General features: G+C 40.6%; 1 pseudogene; it reads left to right on the top strand.

Annotated features, from left to right (window-relative positions):
* The first annotated feature begins 7,453 nt into the window (after positions 1-7,453).
* On the top strand, positions 7,454-10,235 carry LOC136157221 (ferritin heavy chain pseudogene; annotated as a pseudogene).
* The last annotated feature ends 15,492 nt before the right edge of the window (positions 10,236-25,727 follow it).

Raw genomic sequence — 25,727 nt, 5'->3', positions numbered from 1 at the left:
CAAAAACAAGAACTAAAATATTGCCAATAACTTATGTCTACCTATAGATGCTTCCCTCATCTTGCTTTTTGTCAACTGCTCTGTTGGCCCAGCTAGAGGTTAAGTTCATGGAGGACAGAATATGTACTAATATATTATATAGATATTTATGTTTCATGGTCTTCTCAAAGTGTGATATCTAGACACAGAATTCCCGAGACACTTTCAGTTCAAAGTGTTTTTATAATAATACTAAGATGTCATTTGCCTTTTTCATAGGCTGACATTTGCACAAATCATGAAAGCAACGGTGTGTAAAACTGTTGGCACCTTAGCATAAATCAACATAGTAGCCTCATAAAGTATAGTATTACCATACCATACTGGTAGTCCTTGTAACCATCAATGCCATGCACTGTTGGTTTTTTTTTAAAAAAAGAAAAGTTTCACTTTAAATGTCCTTAAGCGTTAAAATGTATTTAATTTCATTAAATCTTGACCCTTTAATGCTCATCTTTTTAATATTTTGTGTAAGTGATGATATGCATAAAGCACTTCTGCTGCACATCGACATGCAAGTGCTGTCCCAAAAAAGCATTTGTGCAATTATTTGAGCTGTGAACTGAGCTAGAGACTTTTTTTCATGTAACACCATTTTGACCTGAAAGAACAACTGACAAACCATGATCATTCAGAATTGAGACTTCAGTGGACATTTTCTCAAACAAAGTAAACCTGTCACTTCAGAGAAAACAACTGGCAATATTTATTGCCATTAATTAAAATTTGAGTTTTCAAATGAAGACTCAGATTTTGGAAAATTTGTATCTACCACTGTGAACTTCACAGCTTCTCAATATCTAAACTTTTTACTCTTCAGAAGAAGTTAGGGGAGATATTAACAAATGTGAAAATTTTTTGGTTGTTATAATAAAAAAGTGGCAACATTCAGAAGACAGGTATAGCTCAGGGTGCCAATACTTTCCAAATGACCAGCATACAATGTTAACAAAATCATGCATGGGTAACAGATCCAACCAAAGTATACGATAAACCAGAATTTTAACCTAACAGAGAACAAAATGTTCATTGATGTGGTTTCAGGTTTTATACTCCAAATACCTTTAAGAAATTATACTCACTGGGTTTTAGTACAGTATCAAAGATTATCCAAAATCAACTGAAAAGGCTAAGATACTCCTTCCTTTCCCAATTGTGTACATATGTTTTTCTTTTCCTTCATATACTTTAAGCAAAAAACATACTGTAATAAATTGAATCCATATTGCAAGCAGATATGAAAATTCAGCTGCTCTCTATTAAGTCAGACATTAAAGAGGTTTGCAAAAATGTATAAGAGTGACATTCTATTCATTTTTATGCTTGGGAAAATATAGTTATTTTCATAAAATATATATTATTCATGTTTCCGTGTAACAGGTTCATTATTATTATTTTAAAATAATAAGTCAATATTTTTAAATTTCTGTTTTAATTTCACTACAGTAAGTATTGATAGACATAATGAAAATAAACAAAAGCTCTTTGAGACCCTCAATAAATTTTAAGAGTGTAAACTATTTCTGAGATGAGACCAGAAGTTTAAGAACCACTAGCCTAGTACATTTCCTATTATATTATACTATACTATATTTTGCTTACATATTATATTTCACTTAGATATTATACTTATATATTATATGTGTTAATATATATTTTATAGTTTTTATATTATGTTTATTATTATCTTAACAAGTGGTCGAAGTTCACACCACCAGTGATGGGACAAATCAACATCATGTGCTTTCCACGTAATGTACTGAGAAAGACACATCATTTCTATGGTATTCTTAACAAAAATGCACATCCTGAATCTAACCATAAAGTAACATCAGACAAACCCAAACACTGACATTCTACCAAATATTTTACTTGTATTTTTTAAAAAAATATGTCAATATAAAAAAACAAAACTAACAAAAACAAAGCAAAACCAAGAAACGGTTTCAGTTAAAACTAACCTAAAGAGATATGACAACAGAATTCCACCTAAAACTGGGGGTGATATTAATGGCAATTGGAAAAACCTGAACAAAGTTTGTAGATAAGAAAATAATAGTCAATTTCTTGATCTAGCTCATTGCACAGTGATTATGTCAGAGAATGTTCTTGTTTTTAGGAAATACACAGTTAATGGGGGAAAGGTATCATTTCTGTTATTGACTCAGATGGTCCAGAAAACAATATGACAGGGTATAGAAGAGAAAAGAGCAAATGTGGTAAAATATTAATATTTGGAATTTGGAAAAAGGAAGTTCAGAAATTCCTTGCCTATTTTTGTCATCTGGTGGCTCAGATGGTAAAGAATCTGCCTGCAATGTGGAAGACCCTGGTTCGATCCCTGGGTCAGGAAGATTTCCTGGAGAAGAAACTGGCAACCCACTCCAGTATTCTTGCCTGGAGAATCCCATGGACAGAGGAGCCTGGCAGGCTATATATAGTCCATGGGGTCGTAGAGTCGGACACAATTGAGCAACTCACACACACACATGGTTGTCGTTCAGTTACTCAGTCCTGTCTGACTCTGCAACCACATGGACTACAGCATGCCAGCCTTCCCTGTCCTTCATCTCCAGGAGCTTGCTCAAACTCAAGTCCATTGAGTGGGTGATGCCATCCAACCATCCTCTCTTGGTTGTCCCCTTCTCCTCCTGCCTTCAGTCTTTCACAGAACCAGGGTCTTTTTCAGTGAGTCAGTTCTTCACATCAGGTGGCCAAAGTATTAGAGTTTCAACATCCTTCCAATGAATATTCAGGACTGATTTCCTTTAGTATTGACTGGTTTGATCTCTTTGTAGTCCAAGGGACTCTGAAGAGTCTTCTCTCTTCTCGAACACCACAGTTCTAAATCATCAATTCTTTGGTGCTCAGCCTTCTTTATGGTCCAACATTAGTTCAACTTTTCTATTAGTCCAAAATTATGTCAAAACAAGGAGTTACACGGAAAAGGCTTACTCAACAAGTACAAGAGTGGATCATTTTCTAGATAACTCCACTTTCTTTAGTTTCTGGATTTAGACGTAAGGAGGATAAAATGGAGGAAAAATTAAAAGTCTCTTACAGGTACAGAGAACAGTCTTGTGGTTGCCACAGGGGGTGGGAGTTAGGGGAGGGAGGGATTGGGAGTTTGGGATTAGCACATGCAAACTAGTATATATAGGATGGATAAACAAAAAGGTCATACTGAATAGCATGGGAAACTATACTCAATATCCTGTGATAAACTGTAATGGAAATAATATGAAAATGAATATACATATATGTATATAACTGAGTCATTTTGCTATTTAGCAAAAATTAACACAACATTGCAAATCGAATACATTCCATAAAAATTTTTTTAAAAACAACAAACATCAAAAAGTCTCTTAATCATTACTATATCCTTAATTTGCTTTAAAAGTGTGTGCCAAAAGTACCTCCCAAATTTACCTCCTTTTGTTATTTTTTCTTAAAAGAGCCTTTGGACCCCAGAAATTGAGGTTTTTCATTACATGAACTGCAAGTCATTTTGCTCCAACTTTGATGTGGAGGGAAAGAGGACCGTTTGCCAGCCTTTAACACAAAATGAAGAGGAAAGAGTAATTAGAGAATTCCTCTTGGAAGAAATTAGAAAGGTGCTTGAGTCCCATCTTAGCTTCAGCCATCAGGAGTTAGTACAGCTGGGAGGGAAGTTAACCGTCAGCGGCTCTCAGTTTCAGGAGGCTCTGGACAGCAGGGCCAGGGGGTGGGAGGAGGGAATCTGTGAATCTTCGTTCCACTCCTCTGGTCTGAAAGTGCATCTCTCGTGGCTTGACTGCTTTGAGAGTGAAAAAGGAGCCTAGGCCGTCTAGGATTGGCTGAAACGTGTGTGGTTAAGAGTCTAGCCCAACGGATAATTAGAAGCAGATTCTGGGAATGAGCAGAGGATTTTTTTTCTTTTTTAAAACAATACACCCTCCGTCTTGTCTTAATTCAATTCTGCACCGGTTGCCTCGCCCGACTCCCTCTAGTGGCCCTGAGGAGGACAGTCACGGCCGGAGGAGCCTTTGTGTTTAGGACCGTGGCTTCCCTGTTCAGACAAGAGTCACGAGAATTGGTTTATTGTTTTAAGAGCAAGATCCTTATAAATTAGTTAATCCAACCTGAGTTGAGGATGTTAAAATCTAGAGAGGTTAAAGAAGTGTCCTGAGGGCACAGCAAATTAAAGGGGTAACCCAGAACAGGAACATCCGTCAACTGACTGCAGTCCCTAGCCTGTCCCAGGACAACTTGAAGAGGAGCCCGCTGGCTTCCGACATGCACGGAGAATCTCCAAAGCCACACTTAGAAGAAAATACAGAGCCCTTATCTCCTTATCACCTAGGGCCTGCAGAGTCCTGCACGCCTGGCCCAGAGTCTCTGCCCTTCTCCCAGGTTCCATGGGCTGCCACCAGTTAGCTGCTGTAGTGTAGAGCCAGCAGAACTTCAACATTAGATTGCGCATCATAGTCTGTGTTCCGTGGTAGAATGTAACCTCTTCAAAGGCTGCTTTTTCTTTCTTGCTGTTTCCCCAACACCAATCACAGGATATGTGTGTTAGATTCCCATGACTGACCTAACAAATCACCACAGCCTAAGGCAACAGAAAATTATTCTTTGACCTTTCTGGAGGCCAGAAGTCTAAAATCAATTTCACTGAGCCAAAGTCAAGGTTTTGGCAAAGGCCACACGCCCTTCCAGGGCTGTATGGGAGAATCAGTTCTTTTTCTTGCAGTCTCTGGTGGGCTGGTGGCAGTTCTTAGCTTGCAACTCTATCATCCAGTTTTCAAGGCCATCTTTAAATCTCTCTCTGTCCTTCTCATAAGGATACTTGTGATGATATTCAGGACCCACCGAGATAATCCAGGTTAGTCTCTTTGCAAGGCAGGAAACTGAGGTTTCTGAAGACTTAAGTGATGGCCCTGGTCAGACAAGTAGGAATCGCAGACATAGGTTTGAACCCAGGCAGTCTGACTCCAGGGTCCCTCCACTACCCTGTATAGGAGTCTGATGGCACTTGTGCTTTTATAGGTCCTGCTTTACAGTTAAGCCCAATTAACTATCCTAAGTCCTGTTCTAGACTGCGGGGATACAAGGAGATCTAGGGTCGATCTTTATTCTCCAGGATATATCCATTTATGTGGAAAGAAAAGGCATAAAGTCAGAGAGTGGTTATCCTAGTGTGGCAAAGTGGCTAAAATAGCATTAAAGGGCCTCTGGGAGACTATAATGTCGTTTCTTGCCCTGGTGCTGGCTACAATAGTCTGTGAAACAGTTTGGAAAAGTTCATCACTGTACACTTAGTAATTTATGCACTTTTGTCAGTGTGTACTATATTTTGAAAAAGACCAAACGAAGGCATAAAGTCAGGGCTCTAGGAAATGTCAAGAGAGGCCATAAGGCAGTCTCTCCCACAGCACTGGATGTCTAGGCCATTTCTTAGCCTTCTCACTAACTACCTGACTAATAAAGGGCTATGAGGCATGAGGTAAGGAAGTGAGGATTTTCCAGGGTCTTTCCTATCAAAATTCCCAAGGTCAGCCCACCTCAAATTCAGTTTGGCTGTAAAGCAGACATGAACAGACATTTTAAAGTAGCATTTAAAATGTTGCTAATAAGGATTAACTCCCCTCCCCAAAGAAATCTGTTAATATTATGACATAAACTTTGAAAATCCTAGGCTAAACAAATTTTGATCCCTTTTTTGACTGCAGGACTTATCGGAGCCTTTAATATATTAACATGAAATGTAAGACTATCCCTGGGTCAAGAAGATCCCCTGGAGTAGGAAATGTCAACCCACTCCAGTATTCTTGCCTGGAAAATTCCATGGACAGAGGGGTCTGGCAGGCTACAGTTCATGGTGTCACGAAGACTAGGATGTGACTGAGTACACATGCACACGCAAAGTTCAGTCACTCAGTCGTGTCCGACTCTTTATGACCCCATGGACTGCAGCACGCCAGGCCTCCCTGTCCATCACCAACTCCCGGAGCTTGCTCAAACTCAAGTCCATTGAGTCAGTGATACCATCCAACCATCTCATCCTCTCTCGTCCCCTTCTCCTCCTGCACTCAATCTTTCCCAGCATCAGGGTCTTTTCCAATGAGTTAGTTCTTCACCTCAGGTGGCCAAAATGTTGGAGTTCCAGCTTCAGCATCAGTCCTTCCAATGAATATTCAGGACTGATTTCCTTTAGGATTGACTGGTTGGATCTCCTTGCAGTCCAAGGGACTCTCAAGAGTCTTCTCCAACAACACAATTCAAAAGCATCAATCCTTCAGTGCTCAGCTTTCTTTATAGTCCAACTCTCACATCCATACATGACTACTGGAAAAACCATAGCTTTGACTAGATGGACCTTTGTTGGCAAAGTAATGTCTCTGCTTTTTAATATGCTGTCTAGGTTGGTCATAGCTATTCTTCCAAGGAGCAAGTGTCTTTTAATTTCATGGCTGCAGCTACCACCTGCAGTGATTTTGGAACCCAAGAAAATAAAGTCTGCCACTATTTCCATCGTTTCCCCATCTATTTGCCATGAAGTGATGGGACCAGATGCCATGATCTTAGTTTTTTTAATATTGAGTTTTAAGCCAAATTTTTCACTCTCCTCTTTCACTTTCATCAAGAGGATCTTTAGTCCCCTCTTGTGCACATACAAGAGGGAGATGTATTTTGCTTTTTTCACAGACTTATTTTACTATGGAATACTTTATATTCTTAACACTTTCATGATTAATGTTCTAAGGGATAAATTTTGGGAAGTGCTATTGTAGAATCCTAATTCATAGATCCAGTTCACCCAAAGATTGTGCAGACTGATGTTTCAAAGTATTCCCTGAGGCCTGTCTAGGTTACTCTCACTGTCCCTCCACAAGCCATAAGTGTTGCTTTGATTGACCAAATAAAATATCCCATAACCTAAATGTCTGGATAAATAATGGGGGGCAGAAGACGGCTAGAGAGCAGAGAAGGATTGGAGTGCAAAGATAACGAATTACAATGACTTGAGCTCCAGATTATCCTGAAAAGTCATAAGAGTGTTTTGGCTGAACAAAACGATCATTTACTATGAAGATGCAGGGCATTCTCTCATTTAAAAAAAGAAAAAGAGTGGACTCTGGACTCAGGACAAGATGGAACTGGACACCTGGATGCCACCAAGGCTTCCTCTCTGTCCGTGGTCCTCAGGATCCCCTTCATCATTCTCTCTCTATAGACTTCTGATTTTTCTTCCTGGCTGGCAAGATGGAAAATATGGTGACCAACAGTTCCAGGGTTTGTCTGTCACTGTCCAGTCATTAGGAAAGAGGGTCAACTGACTTAATCCCAAACTCCTAAGAAAGGGATATTGGTCAGGCTGCTAGCTACTGGTAAGAACACTGGGTGGGTCACAGAACATGCCAGTCACACCATGATTGTGGGGTATAAGGGTATAGTATGGATGCCCATATACAGGTGGGGAGCTGGGCAGATCACCTAAAAGATGGCTGTTCAAATACAAGATGTGTTCTGTGTAAAGCTGGTTTTTAAAAGCACTTTCTCACTTTCTATATAAATAAATAAACAGGATTTTTTTTTTTTTTTTATGATTTTCAGTTCTTCAGAATCATGATCCAAAGCAGTGGCTCTCCTCCCCTGACCTGTAGATGTATCCTATGGAGGGGTTGCTACAGTCTGTGCTAGCCATTTCTGAAAATCATTTCACCCAAGAAACATGAAAGATTGCATTTTTTAAAAAATGATTTGTTTCTTTCCTCTAAAATCTGAGTCCATGGAGGGAAATTTGGTTAATTAACAATATTTGTTTTGAGAAACTGGTTATTTAAGGCTTCACTGGGCAGAATTTCAGTTGTTTTCGACTATTACATCCTCCATATTTAATGCCATCATTTCGAAAATGGATTGACTTCAGAAGTACTTTTCTCTTGCTTTGGAGATTTTGCACATTGGCCCAAATGGGTTTTTATTTTCCATTTTAATTTATACAGTATAAATACAATGTTGGACTTCTTTGGAGTTAACAGTTTCACTGTGCAGATGTTTCTTGAAAGCCTTTTTAATTCATAGTGTTGGTTTAAAAAAAATTCTTTTTTTATTAGCCTGGCAGGCAGCCAGAAAAAAAGAAAATTCCATTTTGCATAGAACTGTAAGATTTTCTTCCTTGTTCTTTCCCCACCCCCAGCCAGCTACAGGATTATTGGGATTTAAGATGTCATAGTGACATCTTGTGGTCAACTGCCAGAGACACAGCAAAAAGCGGTGGGATGACAGAAGCGATCTAGCTCATTCTCCCACAAGTATTTCTTGATTTATGTTGTTTGCTTTTTATTTACCAGTTGGCTGAAATCACTCTAGAGTTCCAGGTTTTTTGCTCTATGGGAACTACTCAAATTTACCCCATAAAAAGGATAAACATGCTGTGTTCTGGAAAGAAAAAGAAGGACATAACTCTTGCTTTGCCTTTTTGTTGGACTCTCTCATGCAAATAGTATTGCACAAGCTACTCAGTAATAACTCCGAAAAACACTCAAATCTTTTCCCTAAAAAGAGACAAGAAACAGTGATTCTAAATGAGCTCTCATTCTTTATAATTCTAAGCTTTTAGCAACTAACAGATTGTTTACTTATACATTTAGATGAAATGTATAAATAATAACCCTCCAAACTTTATTTCTTCATGCAAACTAGTGTCAATGGAGATTAAAAACCTGCTTGCATAATTCTTGACTTTTAAAAGATAAATGTAGCAAGTAATATGCAACAATAAAAAAATCTTATTGGAAGCTTTGTAAAATATACAAAAAAGATATGATATAGTGTTAAAAAAGCAAAATACCAAATTATATATCAACTGTGATCCTACATGCCCATAGTGTGATGATCTATACCGTGTAGAAGTCTACACAAGCATGAATGCAAATGTATCAAGGCTCATGTGGAGAAGGGTGTAGACACAGAAATAAGCCCAGAAAAAACACATGTATTAATAAGCATTTTCTGTTTCATGATACTGTTGTTGTTGTTCAGTCGCTAAGTTGTGTCCAAATCTTTGAGGCCTTATGGACTGCAGCAAGACAGGGTTCTCTGTCCTCCACCATCTCCTGGAGTTTGTTCAAATTCATGTCCATTGAGTTCACATACTGCTGAAGCCTAGCTTGTGGGATTTTGAGCATTATCTTGCCAGCATGTGAAATGAGTACAATTGTACAGTAGTTTGAACATTCTTTGACATTGCCCTTCTCTGGGATTGGAACAAAAACTGACCTTTTCCAGTTTTGTGTGGAAAAAAAACAATTTCCAAATTTCTTCCAAACCAGAAGTTAAAGGATATTATAAAACTGTAGTAATAATCTTCGCGGAGAGTCGCCACAGCTTCCTGCTTGAACAGCGCTTGAACCGAACCGGCTGCTGGTCCCCCACCCCTCCGGCCACTCAGAGCCAGCCCTCCTCCCCACCCGACAGGGCGTCCGGCCGCCCAAGGTCCCCGCCGCCGGCCACCGCCGTGACGACCGCATCCCCCTCGCAGGGGCGCTACCACGCCCACCAGGACTCGGAGGCCTCCATCACCCGCCAGATCAACCGGGAGCTCTACACCTCCTCTGCCTACCTGCCCACGTCACACTATTTTGACCTCGATGACATGGCTTTGAAGAACTTTGCCAAATACTTTCTTCACCAGTCTCATGAGGAGAGGGAACGTCACTGAGAAACCGATGAAGCTGCAGAACCAACGAGGTGGCCAGAATCCTCCTTCAGGATATCAAGAAACCAGACCGCGATGACTGGGAGAATGGGCTGAATGCAATGGAATGTGCGCTATGCTTGGCAAGAAATGTGAATCAGTCCCTACTGGAACTGCACAAACTGGCCACTGAAAAAAATGACCCCCATCTGTGTGATTTCATTGAGACTCATTACCTGAATGAGCACATAGAAGCCATCAAAGAACTGGGTGACCACATGACCACATTGCGCAAGACGGGGGCCCCTGGATCTGGCAGGGCAGAGTACCTCTTTGACAAGCACACCCTGGGACTCAGTGAGAGCTGAGCCTCAGGCTGGCTTCCCACAGCCACAGGGGTGACTTTCCTGGGCACCAAGGCGGTGCCTGCATATTTGGGTTACCTTCACCTTTTCTATAAGTTGTACCAAAACATCTACTTAAGTTCTTTCTTTAGCACCATTCCTTCAAATAGAGTAATTTGGAACCCCAAAAAATAAATAAATAAAAAATAAAACTATAGTAATTAAAAATAGATAGTGCTGATACATGAATAGATTGAGAGACCAATGAAAAAGAATAGAAAGTCCAGAAATAGATCTAAGAACACATGGGAATTTAGTATGTGATAAATTTAATATAACTTAAAGAACAATATCGCAAATTCAGAGAAAAGATAGGTTACTCAGTTAAAGACTTTAGGACAGCTAGATGGCCATCTAAAAAGAAAGTTGGATCCCATACAACTAAGGTGTAAGGATCACAGCTTACACCCAGAAAAATTCAAAGTGGTACAGAAATTTAAATATAACAAAGAATAGTGTATTACAAATGATGTAAGAAACCATGAGAGAACTATTTAATAATCTCAGGGTGCAGAATATCTTTGTATTTATGACACATATGAAACACAGAAGTCATAACATTGTGCAGAAAAAAAAATCAAAGGCAAATGACAAAACTGGAAGGAAGAAATATTTGTAATAGATATCAAGCTAATTTTTCTAAATATATAATGAATTTCTAAAAATCAATAAGGAACAAACCAATGACCCAATTAAAAAATAGGCATTGATTTGCAGCAACATGGAAGGACCTAGAGATTATCATACTAAGTGAAATAAATCAGAAAGAGAAAGACAAATATCTTATGATGTCACTTATATGTGGAATTTTTTTAAGTAATACAAATGAACTGATTTACAAAACAAAAATATACTCACAGACATAGAAATCCAACTTATGGTTACCAAAGGGGAAAGGTGGCGAGGGATAAATTAGGAGTTTGTGATGAACAGATACACAATATTATATACAAAATAGAGAAGCAACAAGGACCTACCATGTAGCAGAGAGAACTATATTCAATATCTTGTAATAACTTATAATGGAAAAAAATCTGAAAAAGAATGTGTATATATATACATATGCATAACTGAATCACTTTGCTGTACACCAGAAACGAACACAACATTGTAATTCAACTGTACTTAAATAAAATTAATTTCAAAAATAGACAAATGATATGGACCAACTCATCCCAGCAAAGAAAACCCAAGTAAGTCTTAAAACATGTGAAATGGAATTCAACATCACTCACAATTGGAGAGATGTACTTTACAACTATCAGAAAATGTCATTTTGCATCTAGCCCATTAGCAGAAATCAAACTTTGATAGGAGACTGTATTGGTGGGGTGTGGGGATAAAGACTTTCTCCTACATCGCTGGTGCAAGTGGAATTTAGAACAATCCTTGTGAAGGACAATCTGTGAATGAATATATCCTTTGACATAGCTCTTCCACTCCCAGAAATTTATAGAACAAAAGATGCTCCCATCTGCAAAATGACTTATGTACATGGTTATTCACTGCAGCAATGTTTAAACAAAAAGTTTAAACAGCAATGTTTCAGCAAAATGCTGAAGACATTAGCAGAATATTGGTTAAGGAAATTATAATACATCCACATAAAAGAATACTGTGCAGCTCTAAAAGAAGAAAAGGGTGACATTCTTTATGGATGGATGCAGATCATCTCTAAGATATATCATTAAAGTGAAATTCAGGGCTTAAAAATGTATAGACTGTGCTATCATTTATCTTACAAATCAAAAAAGAAATACACTGAATATACATATCTGCTGATGTTTACAAAATCTGTCACTTGAAGAAATCCTAACAATGTTTAGCTAAAAATCCAGAAGGAATGACCTCTGAATGTCCAAACTCACTCAGCAAGCTGAGACCTTGGTTATGCTCAGGGCTATATACTCTTCACTGGAAGGTCAGGGAAGACTGATAGCAGAGATGTGACGAGAACCCTCAGGGAGGCTGAGAGCTCCCTAAAGGTGTCCTCCCAAAAATGGGGCTTGTTTTCAAACCATGTGAATTCTCATCTTTTTCTTAATCAATTGATATAAATCTGACATTCTCATCGACAACATATTTACATTTGTTTTAAGATAACAATGATTTCTTTTCCCCCAAGGAAGATGCACTGTATTGGGCTGAGGTCTCAGACACCCACAGATACATAGTGGCCTTCATTCACCTTTGGCAGCAAGAGAGATTTACCTAGGATCATACTCACATCTTTAACTATCCAACTTATTATGCTTGATCTTTCCTCCAGAATTCCAAATGACAAAAATAACAGACGTTGCACACTTGGCATTCTATTTAAATGCTCACAGTAATCCTAGAATGTGAAAATGATTAATATCCTCATTTTAAAAATGCAAAAGCTGAGGCTTAGAGGGTTAAATGCCTTGTCTAGCATCATACAAGCTAAAAAGTAGAAAGGCTAACATTCCACCACAAATGAATCAGACACAAGCATTATTTCTCTTTCTCTATATCAAGCAATTTCCAATTTTCTCTGCACTCTTCTTCAACACCCTCTTTATTTGGTTCTCTTTCTAGTGCACCTCCTTGATTTATTAAACATTATAATTTCCTCTGGTTTCAGAGTCTACAAATTGTAGTGATTTTCAATCCTAGCTGCACATTGGACTCTCTTGAAGGGATTTAAAAGTACACCTATGACCAGAGAATTCCTGGCGGTCCAGTGGTTAGGATTCAGCACTTTCACTGCTGTGGCCAGGGTTCAATTCCTGGCTGGGGAACTAAGATCCTGCAAGTCACCCAGTGAGATATATATATACACACACATATCTCCATACCTATGACCAGAACTCACTCCTAGACAGTTTGTTTTCATTAGTCTGGGATGAGATCTAGGAAACAGTGTTTTCAACCACTTATTTCCACTCCTAGTGTCTAGTAGACATTCACTAAATATTTGTTACCTGAATGAAGGAATGGATGATGAAAGAATAAATGAATGAATGAACTCTTGAGAGTCCCTTGGACTGAAAGGAGATCAAACAAGTCAGTTCTAAAGGAATTGAATATTCATTGGAAAGACTGCTGCTGAAGCTGAAGCTGAAGCTCTAATACTTTGGCCACCTGATGCAAAGAGTTGACTCATTGGAAAAGACCCTGATGCTGGGAAAGACTGAATGCAAAAGAAGAATCGAGTGGCAGAGGAGATGGTTAGATAGCATTACCAACTTAATGGACATGAATTTGAGCAAACTCCAGGAGATAATGGAGGACAGAGAAGCCTGGCATGCGGCAGTCCGTGTGGTCGCAAATTAGTGACTGAACAACAAGATGCCAAAATTGTTTTTGACGATAAAGCAAGAACGGTTTTGAAAGCCCTAGGCTAGGTGGTAAATACAGAATTGTTTTGATCTCCTTCTGGGACGCTGGGATAGAAGGAAGCTGCATCCCTGTAACCCATCCCATTTCCACACAAAGGAAAACTATAAATAGCAGCTCTGAATCACATGAATGTTATGTAATACAAAGTTCACAGAGCAGACTGCCTTTATCACACAGGCTTAAGTTGCACTGAAATGGAAACTCAGCTGATGCCCTATGTATTAGTTTCTCTAAATGATGAAAGTCTGCAACACTTGTCCAAGACCATCTATTTCCATCGCCCAGGTTTGAGGCTAGTTGCCAGGACCCTTCTTGCCAAAGAATTTCTCCTGTCTTTCCAGATAACAAGTAGACAATTTCAGCAGAATTATTTTTATTTGCAAAGATAAGACCAGAATTTCCCCTGATCAAATGAAAACGCCATGAACATTAGCTCTGCAGACATTTGGGAACACTAGATCACAGCCTCCAGTGAGGAGGTAGATATGACACACTTTTGATTATGGTTCCAGAGAGGTCATCCCTGCTTGTTTCTGTAGAGATTTACTGATCATCTGAAATCCTTTGATGAAACTCAAATCCACTGTGCACCATTTAGAAGGGGTTTGCCATCCTCTATGAAACAATAGGGTTACCAGCCTACCTAGGGAAAGGATTCCACTAACTCTGAACACACAATTGACCCTCACTGGCTGATACGGGGACTTTGGAATAAATGCTTCCATGAGTCAAAGGGCAAGTATTCAGTGGCAGAGATGGGTATGTCTTTTCTTTTTTAATGCCCAACTAGCCCTTATTTCCCAGCCTGGCTTGCAGTTTGCCATGGCCATGTGACAGTGTCCTAGCTGACGGAATGTGAGAACTGAGGTGTACCATGTTCAGACCTCTCCAGGCACTTTGCTCTGATTTTATCTGCCTTCTGGACAGTTGGTATGGAGATGCCTCCTAGGCAACTCTGGAAGCCATGGGTTGAAGATGCTAGAACATCACCAGTCTGGGAATTGATAAGCTCAGAATTCTTGTGTGAAATTAGGTGAGGATGTTTGCAAGGGTCACCTGGCTTACCTTTACAAGGATGGGCAATTTTTCCAAATTTCATCTCAAAACACAGACACTATTACAAGCCAAGGCCTGAACTGGAGGAAAGGGATACTTCAAGTAAAATTCACATTATACTATGGATGGGTCTCTGGAACAGTTGATCAAAATTGGAATTTTTATCAAACTGTAAGTCAAGAAGATAAGAAAGAATATTTTAAGACCTTTCTGTAATTCAAATCATAATCCACATTCCCAACCTAAGTACTTTTTAAAATATCACAGACTAGTAGTTCTTACAGAATAGGGAAAGAAGAAAATATTAATTGAACACTTAGATGAAAATGAAAAATAATCCTCAACCTAGAAATCGACCATGGTACAGCCGAAAGGATTCCTGGGCAGAAAGCAGGCAGGGTGTTCAATGCATAGACAGTGAGTAAATAAGCAGAACTTGTTGGTGAAGTTGGTAGAATGCTCTGGAATTCTGTTCCAGAGACAGAATGATCATGATAGATGATGCTTGCTTGGCATCTATTGTCAAATGTAGATGTCTGTCAACAGAAGAGAGGGGAACTCTGTCCCCAGTCGATGCCCTCCCAACCCATATCAGGGGCAAGGAGTGAAGGGGGTTGATAAAGCATGGTGCTTTTTTGGGAAAATAAGTGAAAAGTCACTCTGAAGAAGAGCTCCAACATCAAATAAACATCAAAAGAATTCTTCAAGTATGAGGGGGGAAAGTAAGCTCTTAAAACTTAAGATCTTGGCAGGAAGGAAGGGCTTATTGAGCTAAGAATCTATCCTTCCTTTGTCTGTGTTAGAGAGAAATGGCACAGACTGAAGGACCTTACTCAAATTTTACCACTTGCTCTAGAAACCTTGTATGAAGTCTCTCCTCAGCCATCAGGCCAAATCTGAATGCAATGACTTGAAAAAGCTTCCCAAATGAGCCTTTCAGCAGTTTTATATACTATTGAGAAAGGAGACGGAGAGTAGCTACTATGGCTAGAGAACAAGGAAAACCAAACTCTTGACTGCCCACTCCATAGATAAAACTCTATCAAGCATATGTATAGCTATGAATTAAGAAAGTATATATGTGCACTACTGCATGTAATACTAACATATTAATGTTTTCTTCTTGCACTCTATATGGGTTGTCTTATATATGTTGGACACCACCACCTTCGATCTTAATACTTGAAGAGTATTAAGAGTATTAAGTATCTTCATAAGAGTGGCTGTAGTATCAAAAAAAGATGAAAAACAATTCTTGGCTTGGGCTTTAGCTAAGTGATACTTCTACAGAGCTGTCCCTTAGAAATGTCTAGGTTGAAAGTACAGATTGTGTGTTATCTAATAATGCTGCACTCAAGTCTGTTGCCTGAGTAACCAGAAGAATCATGTGGAAATGGAACTCCTTAAGAGTATAACTTGTGTTTTATTTATCTTGTCCTCCACTAGGGCTAGCAGGGTGCCCTAGGACACCAAGGACATGCTGGGTCCTCAGTGATGCTTGTTGAATTCAAACATGAGTGAGTAAATGATTGAACAATTAAATGAATGCATGACAATATTTTTAAGCTACAGGAAAAACACAATATTTAAGTGTAACTCTCATTTGTCAGTGAAAAATCTCCATTGCTGGAGGAATGCACATTTTCTGCCTGGCCTACAGTCTGAAAATCCCATGACTGGAATTTAGCTAAAGTTCTTTCCAATTTCTCAACAGGAGCTCTTCTTCAAAGGCCTCTGAGGTCTAGGTAGGTACCACAGAGGCCAGAAGAAGACCAAGTAAAGCAACAGGGAGAAGTGGTGGAAACTGGCAAAATGGAGGATGATGCATAGGGCCTGATAAGGGTGACCATTTTTGCCTCCACTAGGCCAGGTGTTGTCTTCTCTGGGTGTCTGATGGTTTTGTGACTTGTCTCATCAACTACACTGTAAACCTAAAGAGGTCTGGGAACATGAGGTGTTTCTCCTTTCTTCTGTCCCCACCACGGTCTGGTGGGATAAGAACTATACTTGGAATCCAAACTTGCAAGTCTTCTACTCAATTAGTTAGATAGTCTTAGATAAGAAACGTAACTCCTGTGACCCTCAGTTTCCTTATCCAGCCAATAAGAATAGTACTACCTCACTCAACAGGCTGTTCAAAGAGCAGACAAGACTTTTGCCAACTGTAATACTGTACACAAATGTAAGGGTTACTATTAATTTTATCATTAAAGTAGAGAATGAATACTTGTTGAAACCCATTGAACTGAATAGAGAGGTGATGCAATTCTATATACTTGGCAAAAAGTCAATATCTGCCTCTACTCAACTCCTTTTGAAAACAACATGTATAGAGATATAAAAAAATTTATGTAGAGAAGGCAAGCTAATACATATATCAACACATCACATTATTGTTACCAAAATGTTGAAAATAGTGAACACTTGTGATTTTATGGTAAATAAACAAGTATTGGGCTCCCCTGGTAGGAGTCCATCTTGCAATGCAGGGGATGCAGGTTCAAACCCTAGTCTGGGAAGATCCCATATACCTTGAAGCAACTAAGCCAGACTGCCACAACTACTGAGCCTGCTCTCTAGAGCCCCAAGCCACAACTATTAAGCCCATGTGCTTCACTACTGAAGCCCGAGGATCTAGAGTCCATGCTCTGCAACAATAGAAGCCACCGCAATGAGAAGTCTGCACACCACAACTAGAGAGTAGCCCCCGCTTGCTGCGACTAGAGAAAGCCCATGCATAGCGATGAAGACCCAGCACAGCCAAAAATAAAATAACTTTTTTAAGTATTGATAAACGCTTTCCCATTTTACAGTTTAAAATATATGTTAATTGTACATGTGCTTTATTTGGACATGTACTATATCCATTATAAAATGTATCCTAAGCACTGTAATTGTTACCACTTGAATATTTCTGTGTAGGAGAATTACTGTTAAATTTTATTTTCTTCTTTGTGCTTTTCTCTATTCTGGAAATTTTCTTTAATAAACACATCACACAACTTTTTTTCTGACTCTGAAATATTTAAAAAGAAAAAAATTGCCCAGTTTATTCCTGACTTACTTTTGTCTCGAATTGGTGGGTGACCACAGACTTTTGTAAGTACATTTTTAAACTGTGGTAGGAGATTAGGAAAAATTTATCAAAATAACAGTCGTTTATAGGAAAGATCTAATGAAATAAAATCTGATTTTAAAATTCTTTATCTAATGTCTCCAAGATCATCTGTGGTTTAAAAGAAAAATCTGTCTGTATATGCTATTTTTGTATAAAAATAGAGACTTATAAGAGCACACATTCACACCTGCTTATTTGTATAAAGAAAACGTTAGTGGGGAGAGGTGGAGACTGGAGTGAAAGGTGGGAATTCGGATGATGAGAACAAGAAAGAAGCAGGACTTTGTGTACTTTTTGTTATATTGTTTGAATTTTTAAAATATCATGTATCATTGTAAATCAACTATATTCCAACAAAATTAATTTTAAAAAATAAAATTAAAATAATAAAAACATCATGTGCAAGTAATAACAAGTCTAATATGCAAATATTACAAGTGCTCCTGACCTCTGTTCTAGGGAGTCAGGCCTCACATTGGGTCTGGGCTAGACGCTGCCTTAGCCAGTGGAGAGACGGATGTGGAGGCTTGTGTGGCCAGGGAAGCACTAGGCTGGTCCTGGGCTCACTCTCCTCAGCCTGCTGTGTCATCCCCCTTAGATTTATCTGTTTCCTCTGGCAGCATGAAACCCTGGCTGCACACTGCCTATGTTCTCTGCTCCAATCCAGGAGGGTTCTTGGTTGCCAGTTGGTCACACTGAATATAGCTGGTTATGTTTCAGGGGCTCTCTCTGTTCAAGAAACTTTATAAACCAGGCTCAGTACAAACTGAAAACAACACATGCCCATTATAGCCTTGCGTTCAGTGGAGTCTGAGATATAGTTGGGCGAGAAAAGCCCAGGTGTCCCCTAGGGCAACCAGGCCCACTCCATGCTCCCAGCTAGGATCTGCATCAAATGGAGCCTCAGACAGTCCCTCTTGAGTCCATCCATTTATTCTAATGGAAAATGCTAACATATGTTTCCTTGATTAGCCAACTGCAAGCTGCCTCCACATGGTTCTGTGGAAGGGATCTGGGTTGTAGAAGTTTGTCAATACAGGTAGCCTAGTCGCATAACTTGGCTCACAACTGGCCTGATCTGATTAGCAATGTTCCATGTAGCTCAGGGAAATGTTAAAACTTCGTGAGAACTACCTTAAAATGAGAAACTTCAGTCCCTGAGAACATACTATTGAAAAAATGACAGCACAAGGAATGGAAGCAGATATTTACCACACAAATAATCAACAAAGAATTAGTATGTATAACATAAGTAACTCCTATAAATCAATAAGAACCAACCAATCAGTAAATAAACAGGCAGAGTGCTCTGCAGTTCTGCAGATCTGTCTCTTCAACAGTATTTGAGTTTGGATGGCACAGACCTAGAGACACTCCTTACTCCAACCTCCCACCATTCTCCCTTTTAACAGTCAAAACCTTCAGAATGAGCCACTGAGCTATCCCCAGCCACTGGGACAAGTCAACACCATTTTTTGAGTTAAACTCCTTAATAATGACCAACCATAAGCTCCCAGATCCATCAGAATTATTCCTGAGGTGGAGGCTGTCATCAGCTGCCTGGTCAACACGCAATTGTGGGCTTCCTACACCTGCCTCTTTCAGGGTGAGTGTATGTGTGTGCATGAGTGTCTATCTCCATTGTGAGGATGTGGCTCTGGAGGGGGTGAGCCACATTTTCTGTGAATGGGACCAGGAGAAGCAGGAAGGCTCCAAGTATCTCTTGAAATGCAAAACCAGTGCTGCAGCTGAGCTCCTTTCAGGATGTGCAGAAACCATCTCAAGAATGAGTGGGGTAGGGACTTCCCTGACAGTCCAGTGGTTAAGAATCTGCCTTCCAATGCACGGGGCATGATTTCAAACCCTGGTTTGGGAAACTAAGATCCCACATGCCACAGGACAACTAAGCCCAGTCTGCAACTACTGAGCCCCCTCACCACAACTAGAGAGAACCCCATGTGCCACAGTGAAAATCCTGCACCCCAGAGCTAAGACCTGAGGCAACCCAAAATAAATAAATAAATGTTTAGGGAGGAAAAAAAAAAGAATGAGTGGGGTAAAACCCAGAACGCTACGGAAGCTGCCATTCTCAAGGAGAACCTGAACCAGGCCTTCTGGATCTGCATGGGCTGGGTTCTGCCCACACAGACCCCTACCTATGTGACTTCCAGGAGAGTTGCTTCCTAGACGAGGTGAAACTCATCAAGAAGATGAGCAACCCCCAGACCAACCTCCACAGGCTGGCGGGTTCCCAGGCTGGGCTGAGTGAGCGTCTCTTCCAAATGCTCACACGACCAGGAGCCTCTGCAGCCCAGTGGCCTTGCAGGTACTCCTCTGGTGTCGGGGCAGAAGCCCCTCTCTGCAGCCACCAGGCAGCTTTTTAACCACCCTGGAATCCTTGCCCAAACGTTGGACCAAATGGAAACAATAAAGCTTTTTGAAGAAAAAATAAATAGGCAAATAATTTTATACCTCTTAGGTAGTTAGAGGTGGTGTTACCAAAACACAAGTCCATGTGCCTGATGCACATTGAGGCCAAACAATACCAAAACATCAGAGTTTGGAGCAGAGAAAGGTTTATTGAGGGCCATGCAAGGAGACAGGTGGCTCCTGCCTTAAAACCCCCAAACTCCCAAAAGCTCTCAGCAAAGCCCTGTTTTAGGAAAGGTGAGGGAGGGATGTGCTTAGTTGTCACAGACTTCTTGGTGTCAGATCCTTTGTTTCCGAGGTCAGGTCACAGATCCTGTAAACCTCCACCAAAAAAAAAATGTTATTCTCTGTTCTGAGAAGGAACGGCAAGGTCCCAAGGCTCCACTTTCACCCTGTGAGGTCCAGGTCCTGACTAAGAGGAGGCAGGTCTCAGCTGGTGGCTACCTCAAGGCCCTGTCCAGCTGTCATCACTGAGGGAACCAGGAGCCCAGCGCCCAACTGGCCCTCAGGCTCCTCAGGCCACCCAAATCGCAGAGGTTGGTTCAGCAAACTGTGTCCCAGGCAGACTGCTGCTGCCTTTGGGTCACAGAGGCAGGGATCAGGGAGAGCTTCACTGCTGCCTCAGGGCCTGCACCTGGCCAGAGGGCAGCCTTGGTGAGGGCTCTGGAGCCCTACAGGACACAGCCCCCAGCCTGCTCCCCTGGCCCCAGCCCAGCTCACCCACTGGCCAGAGGCTGGGTGAGCTGGAGGGTCGCAGGGAGAAAGCCCAGATCTGCCTCTTAGCTCACCTCCACCTGAGGACCTCCATCCGCAGAGGGCTGGCCGCCTGACGCACCAACGGTCGCTCACTGACAGTTGGCTGCTGGGGGAGGGGCCCACTGGAGCGCCAGCCAATGGCTTAGCAGGACCACTAACGGTCTGGAGGTAACCCTGCCTGGTAACCGGGTTGGTGGGTCATGGAGCGCAGGAATGCATACTAAGGGGTCGCGCAGAGCGGCCGTGTTGGTGTCTTGTGGGTTGAAAGAACTGAGAGGTAAAACCGCAGACAGTGAGACAGCCAATGACCGGCCGCTTCAGGAGCCCACGCCCCCCCAAGTCTATGGAGACAGAAGAGTGAGGCTGTCAGGAGACCAGGAGTCAGTTGAAGTATCTGGGTAGAAGCTAGAACCAGGGTGGACCTGTGAGGTGGGAGTTGGAGGTGCAGAGGCAACATCGTCTGAGTGACAGAGAGATAGGCACTCTGACCTCTCTCTCCCCTCTTTCCTGCCAATGCCTCCCATTGGCAAAGCCCAGAAGCCAGACAGGGAACACAAGAATCTGGGAAATGCAACCTGAGATACAGAACTGAGCAGGGGAAGGACACGGACTGGCTCTGTCCCCACCCCCACTGCCCCAAAAAGCCCTTGCACGGGAGCAGATGGAGACATACATAACAAAACTTATAGCACCACCGTTCATAACAGCAAGATAAGAGAAACAGGTGTCTATTAATAGGAAACACAAATAAATTATAGTAGTCATACAATGAAATATTCTACTATGGTGAAAGCAAATGAACGATAGCTACATTTATCAACATGGATGAGTCTCACAAAGCCAAACAAAATAAATAAATGTTAGAATTTTATATATTTATATATAAAGCATAAAAGCATGCAATGATGATGATGAAAAAGATAGATATGTTATAAAAGTACACAGAAAAATTGAAAGAAGTATAAAGGAATACATCTTCTGGAAAAAGAAAGGGAGATGTGAACAGAAAGCATGCCGAGAGCTTCAAATGTAGTAAAGATGATACTGGGGGATGGGTACACAGGACCACTGTATATTGCTATTGATAAGTTTATACAAAATTTTTTCATAGTATGCTAAACTTTACAAAGGAGCTTGAAGGACTGTGAGTCAGAGTGGCTATTCTAAATGTCAGGAAAAGACTCCATTCTTTGTCTGAAGACAGATCTTGATGTCATCTGGCAAATGCAGACTGACCCAAGAAACCCCTCCCAGCTTCTCCCCCTTGGACCCAGTCCAGTTAAGCAAACACTTGCCCCACGAGTTCTAGACATGCAGATGGGTACCATCCCAGTGGCATTCTCCTGACTGTTCTGCAGATATGGTGGGTAGGAGCAATGCACCTGGTCAGTTGTCAATGTTAGTTTCTCAGGCCTCCAAGAGTCACTGGTTCTGTGTCTCTTCATGACAGGGAACACATTTTGAAGCTCTTCAAGGGTCCCTTCGAACCACTTCCCCACTAGACCTGGGTGAGTTAGATCATAGCATTTCCAAAGCACAGCACAGTTTTCCGAAGACCACAATCCCCCAAATCTCTCTTCTCTACTGTAAGCTTTTTTCACTTTTATTTTTTTGGCTAAAGGATCTAAGCAGGACCAACTTCATAGGCATGTGACCTGTCAGACAGGCCCCCACATTTGGAAAGGTCCTGAGCCTGATTTAATGCTCTGTTGCTGTTGTCTGGAATTCAGTACTTTAACAGAAGGTCCCACATTTTCATTTTGTACTGGGCCCTGGAAATTGTGTAGCTTATCCTGGACCTAAGACTTGTGCGACAGGTTCTTAGAGTCCACTTCCTTGTAAATCTGCATACCAGGTATGGAATTCTGAGAACTACTCTGACAACTATCTTAATGGCCAAAGTCAAAACAGTAAGAGTCCCTTCCTAATATCGCATTACATTTATTTACTTGTTTGTAACCTGTCTTCCCAACAAGGGGTTATAAGTCCACCAAGATAAGATTATTTAGCTGAACACTGTCCTCATGCCATAGTATCTGGCTTATACCTTTCAATAAATACTCATTGGAAGAACAAACATTTACAGAATAATTAAAACTGTGCTTGTCCAGACTTGTTTTCTAACAACTGTTTATATAGTATATACCATATTTTAGAGGATATGTTCTTAAAGAACATGCATAACTCGATACTGATTTTTCCACAGAATGGGACATGCTTCCTCAAAATCTACATCTATAGTACATTTTAGCTTTCATGCTGCTTTCTATTTTCTCAAGACTAACACTAACATTTTACTCTAACTATAGATTTGCTCTAAAATGTGTCATGGGCACTGCTTGGCCTTCAAGACATTAAAGCCCATCTAAAGTTCATTTCAAAAATCAAAGTTTCAGTCTGTTTTTCAGCCCTAACACTGTCACCCGCATTTAATAAATGCTCAGATAAGATTGCCTCAGAATGTAAAAATATCTAAAATTATAAAATGGTCAATGTGAGGGACCTCCCTGGTGGTCCAGTGGTTAAGAATCTGCCTTCCAATGCAGGGAATGCAGGTTCAATCCCCAGTCCAGGAACTAGGATCCCACTTGCCTTGGGGCAGCTGAGCCCTCACGCACAACTAAGGTACTGGGCATTGCAACTAAGACCCAATACAGTCAAAAATGTAAAATTTTCTTTAAAAAAGATGAAGAAAACAACCTCCAAATGTCTCATCCATTACTAGTTATGTACAACTGCACAATCAAAATACAACTGTATAAGGAAATACTATGCAGCCATTAAAAAACTGACAAGGTATATGTTAATGATATGGAATATATAATTCAGTTTAAAAAATGGTCAATGTGAAAATAAGGAAAGTCCTCACCACAGGCCCCTGCCTGCAGAAGCTCTAACTCAGGGAAGCCACAGCCTGGTTGACGCAAACACTGACAAAGGGCTGCAGGTCTTTGTTTCTCCTACCAAACTGCCCAACAGCAATGCATATACCAGTGCTGCAGCTCGCACGGCTTGCCAACCTTAAAACGAATTTTCAAAATCTGGTGGTATTTCCATTACTTCCAATTCTACATGTGAGCTTAAACACACTTATATTACCTGACATTTACATAATTTAACTCCCACAAATGCCACCACTCCATGTGTCACTAGGTCACCTGTTTCAGTGCATCTATAAACACACTGCTTTACACCAAACAGAATAACTCGTGGACAGTGAAGCAAGAAAGCAATGGAGGCTCTGCAGCACCAGATGACCTGAAGTGGTTCTGACAGCAAAATCAAACACAGGGATACTTTAATGCAATTTGCTCCACATGGCAAATGAGTGAGGAAGTGAAATATCTGACTAATACCTAATATTTAAATCCTAGGCAAAACATTTCTGTGCAAATAGGGAAGTGCTTTATTTACTCTGATCCAAGTCAAAGGTAGCTGGATAATTAGTTTTCTTTAAACAACATTCAGCTTTGCTGACATCTCATTTTCCAAAAGCAGCTGTTAGCCAAATATAGTATTGTTTATTCGCTCCCTGGAAGGCTGTTTTTAAAAAGCACTTCTTCTGGTAAAAATATTGCATCATATAATTGGAGATAACAGGAAAAGTAGGAGTTGCTGTTTGTACTTAAATAAACATTTGCTCAAAAGTCCAGTTTTCTGTTTGTGAATAACTCCTTTATTTTGTGCCATTAGGCACACTGAATTATTGCTGTTTATTCCCTGCTTTTCAGCCTTGCTAGGAGATATTCCAAACATGGTAACACACGAGGTATTTCTCTTAAAAAACGATAAGAGATAAGACTGAGTTCTTTGCCTTTTTCCTTTATACATGAGCCAGCTATTCCAGTGACAGAGACTTATGAATATATATTAACATCAATGTTTATTATCTGATACATACTTAAATTGTAGTTGGATCAAGTTTACTTTTTTGGTTATTTTTCAGAATGTGACTATTTAAAATGCCTGTAGATCTGAGTTAAACTCCCGATTACCCTCTGGGGGGAAGTGAAGAATGAAAATCACCATTGCTCTTCCAAAGAAAACACTCCATACACCTCTCAGTGTGCTTGGCTTGCACGTGCTGCGTGCACTGTTGGCTATTACTGTTTTAACCTCTAGGAACTGAAAACCTATGCAGCATTCTCTGATCTGACTTCTATTTTCTCTTCACTGACCACTTGGGTTCTCTCTTCTATCAACATTTTATAGTTGGAGTGGTTTGCCATTTCCTCCATGGGGCGTCCCAACCAGGGGACCGAACCTGCGTCTCCCATATCTCCTACATTGTTCAGACCAGTTCAGTCGCTCAGTCGTGTCTGACTCTTTGCAACCCCATGGACTGCAGCACATCAGTCTTCCCTGTCCATCACCAACTCCCGGAGTTTACTCAAGCTCATGTCCACTGAGTCGGTGATGCCATCCAACCATCTCTTTCTCTGTCGTCCCCTTCTCCTCCTGCCTTCCATCTTTCCCAGCATTGGGGTCTTTTCACTTCTTTGCATCAGGTGGCCAAAGTATTGGAGTTTCAACTTCAGCATCAATCCTTACAATGAATATTCAGGACTGATTTTCTTTAGGATTGACTGGTTTGATCTCCTTGCAATCCCTTGGAGGGACTTCTCCAACACCACAGTTCAAAAGCATCAATTCTTTGGCGTTCAGCTTTCGTTATGGTCCAACACTTACATGCATGCATGACTACTGGAAAAACCAAAACTTTGACTAGATGGACCTTTGTGGGTCATAATGAATGCCAGAATCTAGGATGAGGGAGGTGAGATGTTTGCCCTTTATGGTTATCCAAGCTGCTAGAGCTTTCTGCTAACATGGGTAAGTAAGAGCTCCCAACATATAAATAACATTGCATTTGTCA

The sequence above is a fragment of the Muntiacus reevesi genome, chromosome 2 (assembly GCF_963930625.1).
Source record: "Muntiacus reevesi chromosome 2, mMunRee1.1, whole genome shotgun sequence".
Classification (NCBI taxonomy): Eukaryota; Metazoa; Chordata; class Mammalia; order Artiodactyla; family Cervidae; genus Muntiacus; species Muntiacus reevesi.
The sequence above is the reverse complement of the archived record's forward strand: the minus strand, read 5'-3'. Positions and strand labels throughout refer to the sequence as shown.